Source organism: Calonectris borealis, chromosome 2, assembly GCF_964195595.1.
Source record: "Calonectris borealis chromosome 2, bCalBor7.hap1.2, whole genome shotgun sequence".
Classification (NCBI taxonomy): domain Eukaryota; kingdom Metazoa; phylum Chordata; class Aves; order Procellariiformes; family Procellariidae; genus Calonectris; species Calonectris borealis.
In genome coordinates, this window is record NC_134313.1 from 145,374,207 (window position 1) to 145,387,688 (window position 13,482).

Sequence of the window (13,482 nt, forward strand, 5' to 3'; positions counted from 1 at the left end):
AGAAGCAGAATAGCTGTAACTCAGATCAGTTCCCTCTTTTGGGTTTTCTTTCTTGATGTTGATGGTCCAAACAGCCACAGCATGGCAGCAGTGATAGGAAGCCAGGATTATTGGTACCAGTGCATACTGTAAAAAGTGGAAATACTTTCAAAACAGTGTTTGTTCAAACTGAAGCGCAGACAGAAGCAGAAACACCAGCAAGTGCAAACTGCAAAGCCCACAGTTGTTTGAGTGCTGGAGGCAAGGCAGGAGTACACCAGCACAACTGCGTTAGTTAAAGTCAGAACAGTTTTCAGGAAATTTCTCTTGTAGCCCAGCATTATTTCACCAGCTACGGCTCTGACAGTGGCAGTGCATTCAGAAGGGGAGGGTGGATGGAGCACAGACTGGAGGATGCAGCTGGGTGGAGCGGGAAACTGCAGATAGAGAGCAGGCATCACAGCACCAGAGGCAGCACTGGCTGCTGCAGACCGCACCCAAGCCTGCAAGTACCCACGGTGAGCCCTGTACAAAGGAGTATCAAACTGTATCAGGATGCAAATTCCCAATGAATAACTGATACATCAACTTTACCCTAGCCCTTTCCAAAAATGTCAGCAGAACTGGTACTTGTGTCTGGATCCAGTTTTAATCTCATTATGCAAAAAAACAGATGATAACAGCAGCAGCAGATGCTATTCCAGTGCCTGATGCTAGGCAAGCAAGACCTCGCAAGAAAGACAACTAAAACCACTGTCCAACAGGCAGTGAAAGCACACAGCTGAGTTTGCATTTACTAGAGGGCAAAGACATCCAGGCTCTGCTACTCTGGCAGTCAAAAAGCAGGAGTGGGGCAAGAAGGTACTGGTGAAAGATGTTTGGTTTAGCTGCAGGAGGCGCAGCTGGACTGGTGAGAACGAACTCTACTAACTAAAAGCACAAAGCTTTTTGAACAAACACAGTCTTGAAGGCGGGGGGGAAATATGTCTAATGTAGTCCCTATCCACTTGCACTTTGGGAAAGGGTGATGTTTAACAACAGACAGTCATCCCTTCCTTCCCTCCTATATCACATATCCTGTTGCATCCCATTTTGTAATAGACTTAGAACTCGCTGGGGAACAACCCACGCACCAGATTTTCAATTGCTGGTGAATATGTAGAAACAACAATACTTTATCAATAGAGTTAAGGTACTCATTAGAGGTGTTAAGTCTTAAGGTTTTCCGAAAATTTCAACAGGCACAAATAGCTTTAAAAATCTACCCTGTGTAACCCTATGTACTTGTATAACATCCTGCATAGCAAGAAGCATGTTCTAATTGCATTAAACTACTCTTCAGAATATTCAGAAGGGGAAAAAGAGCAATAGACAAGAAGTGAGAGAAATGGAACAATATTTCTATTACAGTAAAAGTAAGAAGCATCTCTGAAGCAAGTACCTAACAGCTAAAAGAACCACCACGACTAACAATATATAGTAACAAAAAATATACCTCTATAAAGAGATGAAATAAATATAAAAGACTCCCTTTTCAAATGGTGGTTTGTATGAAAAACATATCATATGGCAGCAGATGGGCATGAGGCTGGAATGTTCCAGAAATCAGGGATGCTGGAACGACCTACTCTAAAAAGCACATAATCTACCTATGCAATAGCTTGCCCATTTTCAGAATGTAATCAAGTGCCTGTGTAACATGGAAATCTTATTTCCTTAATCAATTAGAACGGCAAACCGCATTAAAAAAAAAAAAAACAAACAAAACTTTGCATTTTACAGCCTCATGTCCCATTGAATCCATTTTGAAAACAGAACGCTGCTCTCAGGTCTTCAATTCTATGTGGACAAATTTTAAAGCCACTTCCAGTTTGAATGCAACACATTTAAATACAAAGAGAAACGATTCTTTATTGGAAGCATCCTCAATTGTAGGGAATCGGGGCCACAACATACAATTACTGCATCAGAACATTTCTTGGGTGCCCTCGGTTACAGTTTGGATACAGCAGCTGGGTGGGCAGTTTGGAAAGTACAGGAATCATCAGTTAGAGTAAGCAGACCCAGGCAGTACTGGGGAAAATGAAGTATACAATAGCTAAAGCAAGGCGTGTTTAGGGTGGACTGGCTTTAGGAATGTGAAAGGATTTATTTTCACAGTAAGCTGTGGGTAGAGTGTTCAGGAATAGTTGTTGGTTTTTTTTTTTTTTCCAAAGTTCATACTGAGGTTTTAAGTTTCAAAAAGAAACTTTTTTGAACAACTCCATTTAGCACTAACCCAGTCTGCTTTGATCTGCATGTCATCATTACTTTGAAGGAGCTAAAACATGCTGAAAACACCCAGAAAATACTGTCTGGTTTTGCTAGAAATTGTATCATTCATACCGAAGTTATTCCCAGAAACACATGATTTGGAGTTTAGGATTTCTTCCCTCGCACTCATGAGTAGATGCTAAAATTGAGAACCTTTGTATATTTGCACAATAATGAAGGACGTAGTTATTAGTAACTCCTATGGCTACCCTGATACCACAACCTACAAAACTGAAGTTAATTCAGTTTAGGAGAAACTTGACTCATTCTCTTCTTAGAAAACCGTATGAATAGCTGAACCAGGAGGGGGAGGGGAGGGGGGGAATAAAAAAAATTAACCGATCACCTTCTTAAAAACTGATTTTAAACATATGGTTCTTCATACTGATTCCTCACTCGTATATATAATAGGAATATACATATAGGATAATAACATATAGGATACATAATAGGAATATAATATTCCTATTATATATACAGAAAAAAAATCAACAGGATTTCTGAATTGAGCTCAGTGAGACTGAACTTAAAAGATATTTCTATGAAATAAAGACCAAATCAATCGGGACTTTACATTGCCTTTACAGTAAAATTATGTGACTGTTTTATTCAGGTTTGCTTATTTTACATTGTAATAACATGCAGGGTAACAAGAAGACCAAAACCACCAAATTATCTCTTTTTAGTTAAACATTACAACGAAGTATTTTATACTAGAACATGCTGCCTGTCTAACTCCCAATTCCACACAATTAAATTTAACTTTCTATTCCTTTATTAAGTAAATAAGTATAAACCTCAGTCAGCTTGCTTATGAGAAAGTCTGGATTTATGAATAAAAAAACCAACCAAACAAAAAAACCACAAAACACCAACAAGCAAATAAAAACAGAATAAGCCTGCATTCCAATTATAATTATATATTTATTTCATTGCCTGAAAGGATGCACAAGGAATCAGGCTACTCTGCAGGAAAAATTTTAAAAGTCGTAGTACAGAAAAAAATCCCCAACATTATTTAGAAATACAAAACTCTGGAAAAAAGATACATCATTCAGCATTAGTCTATTTCATTACAGACACATGTGACAGTCAAAGCACTAAACTAATCAATTCAAATCTTTGACTATGCAGAAGTCGGGTCTTCTACAAAGCTCCACAGCCCTCAGGGCTACAAGCTTCAGCTGGGCCAGGACCAGTTGTATGCAGAGGAGGGAGTAAACAGTTGGGTGTGCAGTCATATCATCCGATATGGAGCAAGCATATTTACATTGGAAGGAACCTCTGGAGGTCAACTGCTTCAATCCTCTACCCAGGGCAATCTTCAAAGCTTCAAAGGCTGCTCAGGCCGTTCCCAATTAAGTTCAGAGTATCTCCAAGGATGGAGATCCCACAGCCTCTCTGGGCACTTGTCCCAGCATTTGATCACCCTCATGGTATAAATCTTTTCCTAATGTCTAATTGAAACATCCTTTGCTGGAACTACTTCTGTTGCCTCTAGCCCTGTCACCCAGCTCCTCCAAGAAGAGTTTGGTTCTGTCTTCTCTGTACCCTCCCATTAATTGAAAACAAGATCCTCCCATCCCTAGTCTTCTCTGAACACTGAGGACACCCAGCTCTTTCAGCCTCTCTTTTTACATTATGTGCTCCTGCCCCCTAATTGCCTTGGCAGTCTTCCTCTAAACCTGCTCCAGTATGTTAGCATCTCTCCTATACTGGGGAGCACAAAACTACACACCATTTCAGATGCAGCCACACAAATGCCAAGCAGACAGAAATAATCACTTCTCTCAGCTACCGGATTCATTCTCGTTAAGTAAAGGCACATTGCTGACTCACATTCAACTTGGTGTCCACCAGGAAAGTGATGTCATTTGCTGCAACGTCACTTTCTAGCCATCAGTTCCCAGCCTGTACTACTGCATAGGTTTATTCCGTTTCAATTTTCAGACTCTTTGTTGAACAACATGAGGTTCTTGTCAGCCCATTTTTCCAGCCTGTCAAGGTCCTTCAGAAGAGCAGCCCTGGCCTCCAGCACACACAACTTGGTGTCATCCACAAGCTTGCTGATGGTGCATTCCATCGCCTCATCCAGGTAGTTAATGAAGATTATAAATGCAAAACTGCACTATTTAATCTTACTGAATACTAATTATCATGTCTTGAAAAGGATAAAGGACGTCCAAGTAGTTTAATTTTAACTAATTAACAGGTTGGTAAATGGGACGTTACAAAGAACTTGTATTTCAATACACAAGCCACCAAATAAAGCCTCTTCAGTATTTTTTTTAATGGGCAGTTTGCGCTTGGTGACTCATTGTAATAGCTCCAATGAAAGATTTCTCTCCAACACATCCTTCTAAATATGGAGAACTAAATAAATAAAGTATCTGTGCCAGTTTCTCTCAATAAGTCAGGGAAAAGGGCCTAAATTAAGAGCCATTGTATATTTATATTGCAATAAGCTATAGAGCTGTTAGTAATGTCTCAGTACTGCAGGCTGTGTACCCCCATATACGAGCTTTCAGAGAACACAAGTAACTGGAGTTCTTTCATCAAGAACAAACACTTTATCTTAGAATTGTATATAACTCACAATGCTGCACAGGCCTAGATTATTTGGTATTACAATTTTGTAGAACTCTTTCTAGAGAATAAATGTGTCTGATCATTGCTGAAGAACCACATGTTCTGCTATCATGAGGTCTAATATATAGCTGTGTCTCAAGATCTGAGCTTTAAAATACCAAAATCCTCACCTTACAGGTACAGAGGTAACTTCAACTATTTAGCAAATGTGTATGAAACTGCATGAGTCAATAAGTTCTTTAAACTGTTAAAACGTATAACCTGCATTATTAGCACAGCTGGAACTTTGGTCTTCATAGTTCAGTAGCTACACACTTTTGCAGTTTCTTCAAGACGCTGACGAAATTCACCATTTTGATAGACTAACAAATTTTCTGGGCTCTACTCTGCCAGGACATTTCTACATGTCTACCTGTAGTCTTTCAACATAATAGAGAGTTAATTGGAGATTAATACATTTGCTTGTCCCCCAGCTGCTTAGAGATCTAGAACACAGCAGAGCCATCTGGATTTAAAAAAAAAAATCCTAAAAAAGTAGCAATTCTGCAAGTAATTTACACAGGCAAGGTAATACGAAAAAGAACATTTCAGAGGAAAATTCTGTTGCAACAACATTTACAGGTTGCTACTGCTGAAAATTAGTCCTGATGTGCATCCAGCCTTGCATATATTATCTTTTATTTTTATATTTTACACACATAGTAGCTAATAAAAATACAAAGAAAAATACACAACTGCATACCACAGCAATACAGTAACAATCAAACTCTTAGTACAAAGAAGAGTTCATTAGTAAATTACAACAGTCCTAGAATTCCTATTCTTAAATCTATGATAGATTTTAATAGAACCAGTATTTAATATAATGGTAGTGCAAAAACACAGACAAGTATATCATGATCTTTTCTCACAATTTTTCAGCTATTTCTCCAAAGGCTGGTTCATAACAGGAAATATTTCAATTATCATTATCATAATTATCAGTGCTTCAGCTGTGTATCCTAAAAAAATACTCTCTTGCTTTTTAATACAGTAAGATTTTGAGTTTCTACACAACAGCTTTGACAGAAATATACCATTTTTAACTTTGCCTTCAAAATTCCTATTAGAAATCCATTTGAAATAAAAGGGGGGGGGGATTGCTACCCCAATTAACATCTGTGAAAGCTCCTTGAAGAGGAGACCTTAAGTGGACTGTAAACACAGCTCAAACTAATAAATATAACAAATACAATTTTTTCCACTAAGTTATTTCATTTGTAGTAACTGACAATCAGGACTGAAACCAGCTGCACACAAACAGGACATGATGTTCCCACAGTCACTTAAAGTACCTGCTGTAAGAACAAGCAGGGCCTGTTTTTAAAGCAGAATTATATTTATAAACTAGGAAAAATCTAATTCTTTTCTATGCTAAATTCCAAGAAGAGTGATCATCAGGTGAAGTACTTGGGGCAGAGAATCAGTTTCCAACTTATGTTTACATTTAACTGCAATTGAATACAGAGTATATAAAACAGTCAAGAAATATGCCATTAGTATATACATAATTAGTATTATATATGTTAACTTTAAGTGTATTTTCCCAGAAATAGCTTTGAAACCTCCAAAGCTGTATCTTTCCTCAAGTCATCTTTCATTAAAAAAAAAAAGTGGGGGGGAGGAGAGAGATCACCAACACTCACTCTCCTATAGCACATTTTTCAAAATTCAGTATTTTAACTAAGACAATTACCACAAAATTAAACTGCGTAAGAATTTTCACAATTAACCACAATCATCCTTTTACCACTTTTCAAATAAGCTATCTCGCACGTTACTCCCAGCTGACATCACCTATCAGAGTCTAAGTCAAACCAAGTCAAAACAAAATTATATTTTCCTCTCTATACCCTTTGATTCTATGTGAATTACAATTAAATCTTAATTCAGGTTGATATTCACATAAAAACTTGCCCACTTGACTTAATTTTCCCTTAGTTTATTTTACGTTTGCTACTGCTTTGCTTCAGAGCCTATGCAAGACTATATTTCTCCTTCTATGTTTTCACCCGCCAAGAACTATTTAGAATTTCTACTTGCACAGAAGTGCCAAATCATTTAAAAAATGATGGAAAAGAAAAAAAACCAACCCAACACCACAGCATGTCTAAAAAGGTGTCACCCATCCAATTATCTTCATGAGACATAGGCATCAGGTAAGTATAACACAGCGTACCAGCCATTATCACAGCAGATGATGCTGAAGACAATCCTGACTCCATAAAAATATTCTGCAAGAACAGACCAAAGCTACAAGCTATTCATGTTGTCAACAGAAGAAACAAACCTTTGCTTCAAGAGGTACAAGCCAACAATGAAACACAAAACAATAATCAGAAAAGTAAGGGGGAACAGATAGAAAGAAAAAAAGCAAGAAAAATAAGAACAAATATTCAGAAGCTAGAACACCATATAAATAAATACAGGGGAAACACCAATGTAACACTAAGATAGAACAGCTACTACAAGATATGGTAGAGACACTGTATAGAAGAGAAATAACACAAACCTCAATAGTAGTAGCCATCATGGTTCAAGGATATAAACGAACGTCTTATCGATAATTCATATTTTTGTTAACGTGCATAAATGGAAAAGGCTTTAAATGCATCAGATTTAAAGATATTACATGAAGAAGAAAAAAATCTGCCTCTGTGAAATGTATTTTAGTACCTTAAGTTAATCCAGAATTTGAAAACAAGCAATGGACCTTTTCTTTAATAAGCATTTATTATCTTCCTACCTCTGATAATGACTCCTGAAAAAAAAACCCACACTTAAATATAAGGACTTACTCCACGTTACAGAAAAATGGCCCCAAATTACAAACATTTCTTCAAGTTATATGTAGGAGGTGTAAATCACAAGTGGTGATTTACTTTCTCACTTAACAGACAGAACAACCTACAACCAATTGGTCTCTTTGATAGCAAAACAGCTCTCTCTAGGTTCTTTTGGTTTTCAAAGCCTATTGTCCAGTTACTAGAAGTCAAGGTTCCCAAACCCATTTGTATTGTATACAGTCTTGTGGATGGTCCAGAAATCAATCATTCTTGATCTTTTCCTCTAAACTGTGCTTTGTTTCAGAATGCTGAAGTGAGAGAAGGTTATGCCTTCGCACTTGACTGTCAACCATAAATATAAATGGAATAGTTTGGATCATTCCTGCAAACTTAAAGGATTCACTCAAAATACCACAGTGGCTTGGAAATGCCGAGACTGTATTTTTGACCGCAACCTTTATTATAAAGCAAGGACTAAGTGGTTCACAGCAGTTTAAAAATACGGCTTTAAAATGAATAGACACCATTTGGCTACCACATGACGGTCCTTATTCCATGGAACTTGGTGACCACAGTATTTCCAAAAGTCTTTTTGGTTTATTTACTTGTATGCTTCTGGGTGCTGTTTTCACAATAAAAGCATATGTCAAAATTGAATACCTATTTTTTGTGGTTGTTATTTTTGCCAGAGAGAAAAGGAAAACCTAAATGCAGCAAAGACATATAGAGAAGTAGCAGCCAATAACTAAGTTTCTACTTCCCAGAATGCTATATAGCATGGCAGACTATACCACAGAAGTTCAGGTACATCAAAATGGTAAAGCACAAGCCACTGGGAAACTCCCTTAAGTAGGGAAAATCCCGAAGAGATTTAATAAAGTTTTCTCCAACATAGAAGCCTGCACCTATGAATTATTTTACACATAATTAATAATACATTGCCTCAGTTGTCATGATGGAATATTTAAACTACACTAACTTACTGTCAAAGAATAACGTTACTATACTGCAGGCTGTGTGCAAACATTGATTCCTAGGTGCAAGTTTATGCATCTACATAAAACTTACTTTTAGAGAATTCATTTTGGCCCCTCGTATTCCTTCTCTGTACAGAAGTGAACAAGAAAAGTTACAAAAGGAACTCTACAGACAACGCTGTCACACAGCTGCTCCGTAAAGCCACCCCAGCCAGGAAGGATCCCAGGCATTCAGCAGAGAGGCCCTTCTATTTCCCTGCAGTAATCCATTTACAACCTGTTACCATATTTTTACTGCAATTATCCTTCAACAGTCAGAGTTCAGAATTTATGTGCTTTAAAATATAAATCAAAGCAAAACCACTAAATGAAAATCTCTCTTAGGCAACTCCAACAAAACCCCTTAAAGAAAATTCAAGGATACTAGCAGTACTACAAATTAGCTTTAGGTCAAAAGAAGCGTTTGTCTTATCTAAAACATGGTGATTCTCTTGTTTGGAAAACAGGAGAGTTAAGGATACACATAAATGTGAATTTGAAATGTTAATCTATATAATATATGAGATGTTTGCAACTTATGAAAATTACTTTCAATTACTAAAAATAAGAATACAGGAAGAGGATTGGAGAAATAACAAGGACTCCCTCAGACCACCTCCGCACACCAATAAGAAAAAACCTTGATTTTACAGACACACCTATTTTATTTCTTTGTCTTTCCATAGTACAATTCAAGGTATGTGAGACTAAAAACAAAGAAGCAGAACATAAGGACTGTACTGTTAACAAAGCATGGAGGGTAAAGGAAATTCAGAAAACATTTTAAAAACAGACAACAAAGCAACTGACTACTATCTGTTGTTCTGCAAAGTGATTTTTGGACTAATAAACTGAAGATATTATGCTATTGCTACACTTACTTGTATAGCACTCCAAGTATTTTTTGAGATGAGACAGATAAACAGATACACATATAAAAACATAAATTAAGACAGTCTGGAATACAAAACATGCTATTTCACTGATACTAGAGAAGACAATCTAACATTCCTCAGAAGAAATCACAGAATGGTTTGGCTTGGAAGGAACCTTTAAAGATCATCACATCCAACCCTCCTACCATGGGCAGGGATATCTTTTACTAGATCAGGTTGCTCAAAGCCCCATCCGATCTGACCTTGAACACTTCCAATGATGGTGCATCCACAGCTTCTCTGGGTAACTTCTTCCAGGGTCTCACCACCCTCATCATAAAAAATGTCTTCCTTATATCCAGTCCAAATCTAGCCTCTTTTAGTTTAAAACCATTGCCCCTTGTCCTGTCACTACAGGCCTTGGTAAAAAGCCTCTCTCTGTCTTTCTTATAAGCCCCCTTTATACTCTGAAAAGCCACAACAATGTCTCCCCGGAGCCTTCTCTACTCCAGGCTGAACAACCCCAACTCTCTCAGCCTTTCTTCACAGGAGAGGTGTTCCAGCCCTCTGACCATTTTCATGGCCCTCCTCTGGACCCTCTCTAACAGGTCCATGTCCTTCCTCTGCTGGGGACCCCAGAGCCAGACGCAGTACTCCAGGAGGGGCCTCATGAGAGTGGAGTAGAAGGGGTGAATCACCTCTCTTGACCTACTGGCCACACTTCTTTTTATGCAGCCCAGGATACGGTTGGCCTTCTGTTGCCTACGGTTGTCCAATTTTTCATCCACCAGTACCCCCAAGTCCTTCTCTGCAGGGCTGCTCTCAATCCCTTCATCCCCCACTCTGTACTGATACTGGGGATTGCCCTGGCCCAGGTGGAGGACCTTGCACCTGACCTTCCACAATGGCAAAGACTATTTTTACTGGTTTCACTTTAAATCTGCAAGGCATTTAGAGGTTCTGGGGGAAAAAAAAAAAAAAGAGTAGTTTTTAAACATTAGGTAGACTTCTCTGTCTTGAACTTTTAATGTAATGTAATCTTGCATGAAAAATCCTTTTCTCCTGAAATTTACACATACGTGTGGCTTCAAAAATGCTCCATGGAAAAGTATGTGGCATGTATTTTAGGAGGGGGGAGGGAAAGCAGTAAGAGTCTTGTCTGATGAAACACATCTTTCCTTGTCATTTTGAACATTTCAGAATTTCCACAGGGCTGCTCTTCAAGCAAAACAGATCTCTCTTTGCCATGTATCATTACCAATTATGCAAATACAGTAATTTGATTAGAAACGTAATGGTTCAGCATACACATTTGTAACCTCCAGCTTCTCAATTTTCTTTCTTACTGCAAGTCACCTTAGCAAAGGCAACAAAATTTCAACAGTGACAACAGCAGAGAGCAACTTCAAGTTTTCAGATTCCAAGGTGAAGTTAATTAACTAGTCAGGTAACAGTCACTACATGACATTTCAACAGCAAAGCTAAAACAAAAAACCCCCACCCAAAACCACACAAAACAACAAAAACCCCCTGAAAAGCAAACAAAAACCCCCCAAAAAATCACCACAAACCCTGCTAGCCAAACCAGTTAACAATTAATAAACAAACCTCTATTACTGAAACAAAAAGCAATGTAGTGCTAATCAATCACAGCAGAGGTGTCACAGACCAGTGGGTGAGAAACTGCTCAGGACATATTAAATCAGCCATAGTGTTAACAAGGCCTTCTACAGTGAGCAAAGACATAATGACATTTTCCAAAACCATTTTTTTTATAGTTGTTCCATTGAGCAAAAGCTGACAGCTGTAGAAGGCATTCCCTTTTAAATTTACACGTTTAGTTTCCTTTAATTTTCTGGAGTGCGTATGCCTGACACAAACATATAACAAACGGATATGCGTAAACTTACATACAATATAAAACTCCAGGTTCTTTCAATGAGCCTAATCACGTACTTACATATGTACATACCTAGTCCTATCTAGACGTGTATGGAACAAGTAAAAATTAGACTGTAAAACTTACTTAATTTTTGTCTTTTGGCTACTGATACTATTATTATTATTATAATAGTGCCACTGTTGTTTTTTTCTTTTTCTAAAAATTAATTTTCATTCATAATATTCTGCTGATGCATATATATATACACATATACACATACACGAAGACTGGGCACCACCAACATTGTTCAGCTTTTTAGTAGATTTCTAGTAATATTTTTATTCAGGAATAATACATTGTATTATTAAAAGATTTTATTCTTTTGTTTAAGGACTAAACTAAAATTTGTTAAAGAAGGAATTGCTTGAGTACAGGAACACAAAAAATCTTGGAATTAAAGTTTCCAGAAGCCTCTTCTGTAATTTGGTCTCTTATTTGTAAGGACAGCCATTCACTCTTTGCATGTCCAGGGGAAAAAAAAAAAGTTGCTATAAATTCTAGCACTTCACTTCTGGGTAGATACCTCAACTAAATAAGCCACATGTTGTTAGAACTTGAAAAATGCTGTTGTTTTCCATATGACTAAAGCCTTTTGTTTTTTCCAAGGAAGAAGAGTATTTTTCCCCTGTACCAAAGAGAGATTAAAGAGAAATTAATCCACCACACTTCGTATTGAAAATCAAAGAGATGAAAGGAAGGATAAAACAGCCATACACTTAAGGAAGACACAGTTTCTTCTCATTGCTAACTTCTACAGCTAATAGTTCTCTCAAAAGTGGGTCTCTCTTTAGGGAATGTACTTAAATTACAGTACACCTCTACAACTAAAACTCCATTTCTGGAACTGGTGAGCACAGAAATGCACTCAAAGAAAAAAGCGAAATCAACAATGGTTAATAATGATGGAGGGTCCATGCAAACAATTTAAACTGCGGCATTAGTGCCTTACCCTGCAGAGCGTGTTTTTGTGACTCTACATTTCCTGTGCATGCTATTTGAACTGTAAATAAAAGACAGACTGAGCAGTCATGAATTATCATCTTTAAAAGCTGCCCAATTTCCAGTATGTGTTTAGACATGCCTGGGAGAGCGATACTGCTACCTACATAAAACTGTTACAGTATCACGACTCAAATTTTTCTCTGAGGAAAAAAAAATTAAAGCACGAGATTGTGAGCGTTCAATTTCAATCAAGAAAGGCCGTTTAGGACGGCGTTACCCAGCCTGGAAGCGAGGTTATGCTGTCACAGCTCACCCAGCAGCACATGCTCCCACTCTGACCGCTCACACTTTTCCCCTTTCGCCTTCAAGGCAGGATTTCCAGGCTACGAACAAGGCGGGCATGTGCTCAACAGCGGGAGCTGGCTGAAGCCAGGCCATCAGGCAGCTCCAAACTTTCCGACGGTCCCGGCCGAGGGAGCCCCGCCGCCCTGGGGCTGCTGCTGCCGCCGCCGCCGCCGAACCCCGCACCCGGCCGGTTTCCGGGAGAGACCCCCCTCCCTCCGCCACAGCGGGGCGCGGCGCCTGGCGAGACCCTGGGCCGGAGGCGGCCTCTCTCCCCTCCACAAACAACCCAGCCCGGCGGCCCGCCGCCGCCCGCCATTACGCTTCCCCACAGCCCCCTGCCCACCGGGGCCCGCGCTGCCGGGGACCGTCCCCACACCGGCAGCACCACCGCGCCCGGGGACGGCCAGCCTCGATAAGCTGCGGCTTGTTTACCTCCGCACGCCGGCGCTACTCTCCGCTCTCACCTCCTCCGCTCCCCTCGCCTGTCGGCGGCGCCGAGGAGACGAGGCACCCCCGGAGACGCCTCCTGGCCCGCCCCACCCGCGATACGACGGGCTACCGACGCCCAGATGTGCAAAGTCTCCCGGTTGCGCCCTCGGCCGGACTGCTCGCCTCGCCCTCTCGCAGCCCCGCGGACCCCGCCCGAGCCCTCCCAG

At 39.4% G+C, this 13,482-nt stretch overlaps 1 protein-coding gene across 6 annotated transcripts in view; it reads right to left on the minus strand.

The window, feature by feature from the left end:
• Positions 1-13,482, minus strand: part of ANKIB1 (ankyrin repeat and IBR domain containing 1) — a 94,435-nt gene that overhangs the window by 80,402 nt on the left and 551 nt on the right. Inside the window, exon 1 of one of the 6 annotated variants that reach the window (XM_075143777.1) lies at positions 13,259-13,470. The exons of the other annotated variants lie outside the window; for them this stretch is intronic. The gene's annotated coding sequence lies outside the window, so the exon portion shown is untranslated. Of the gene's footprint in view, positions 1-13,258; positions 13,471-13,482 lie in introns of those variants that run through there. 6 annotated transcript variants of the gene reach the window in all.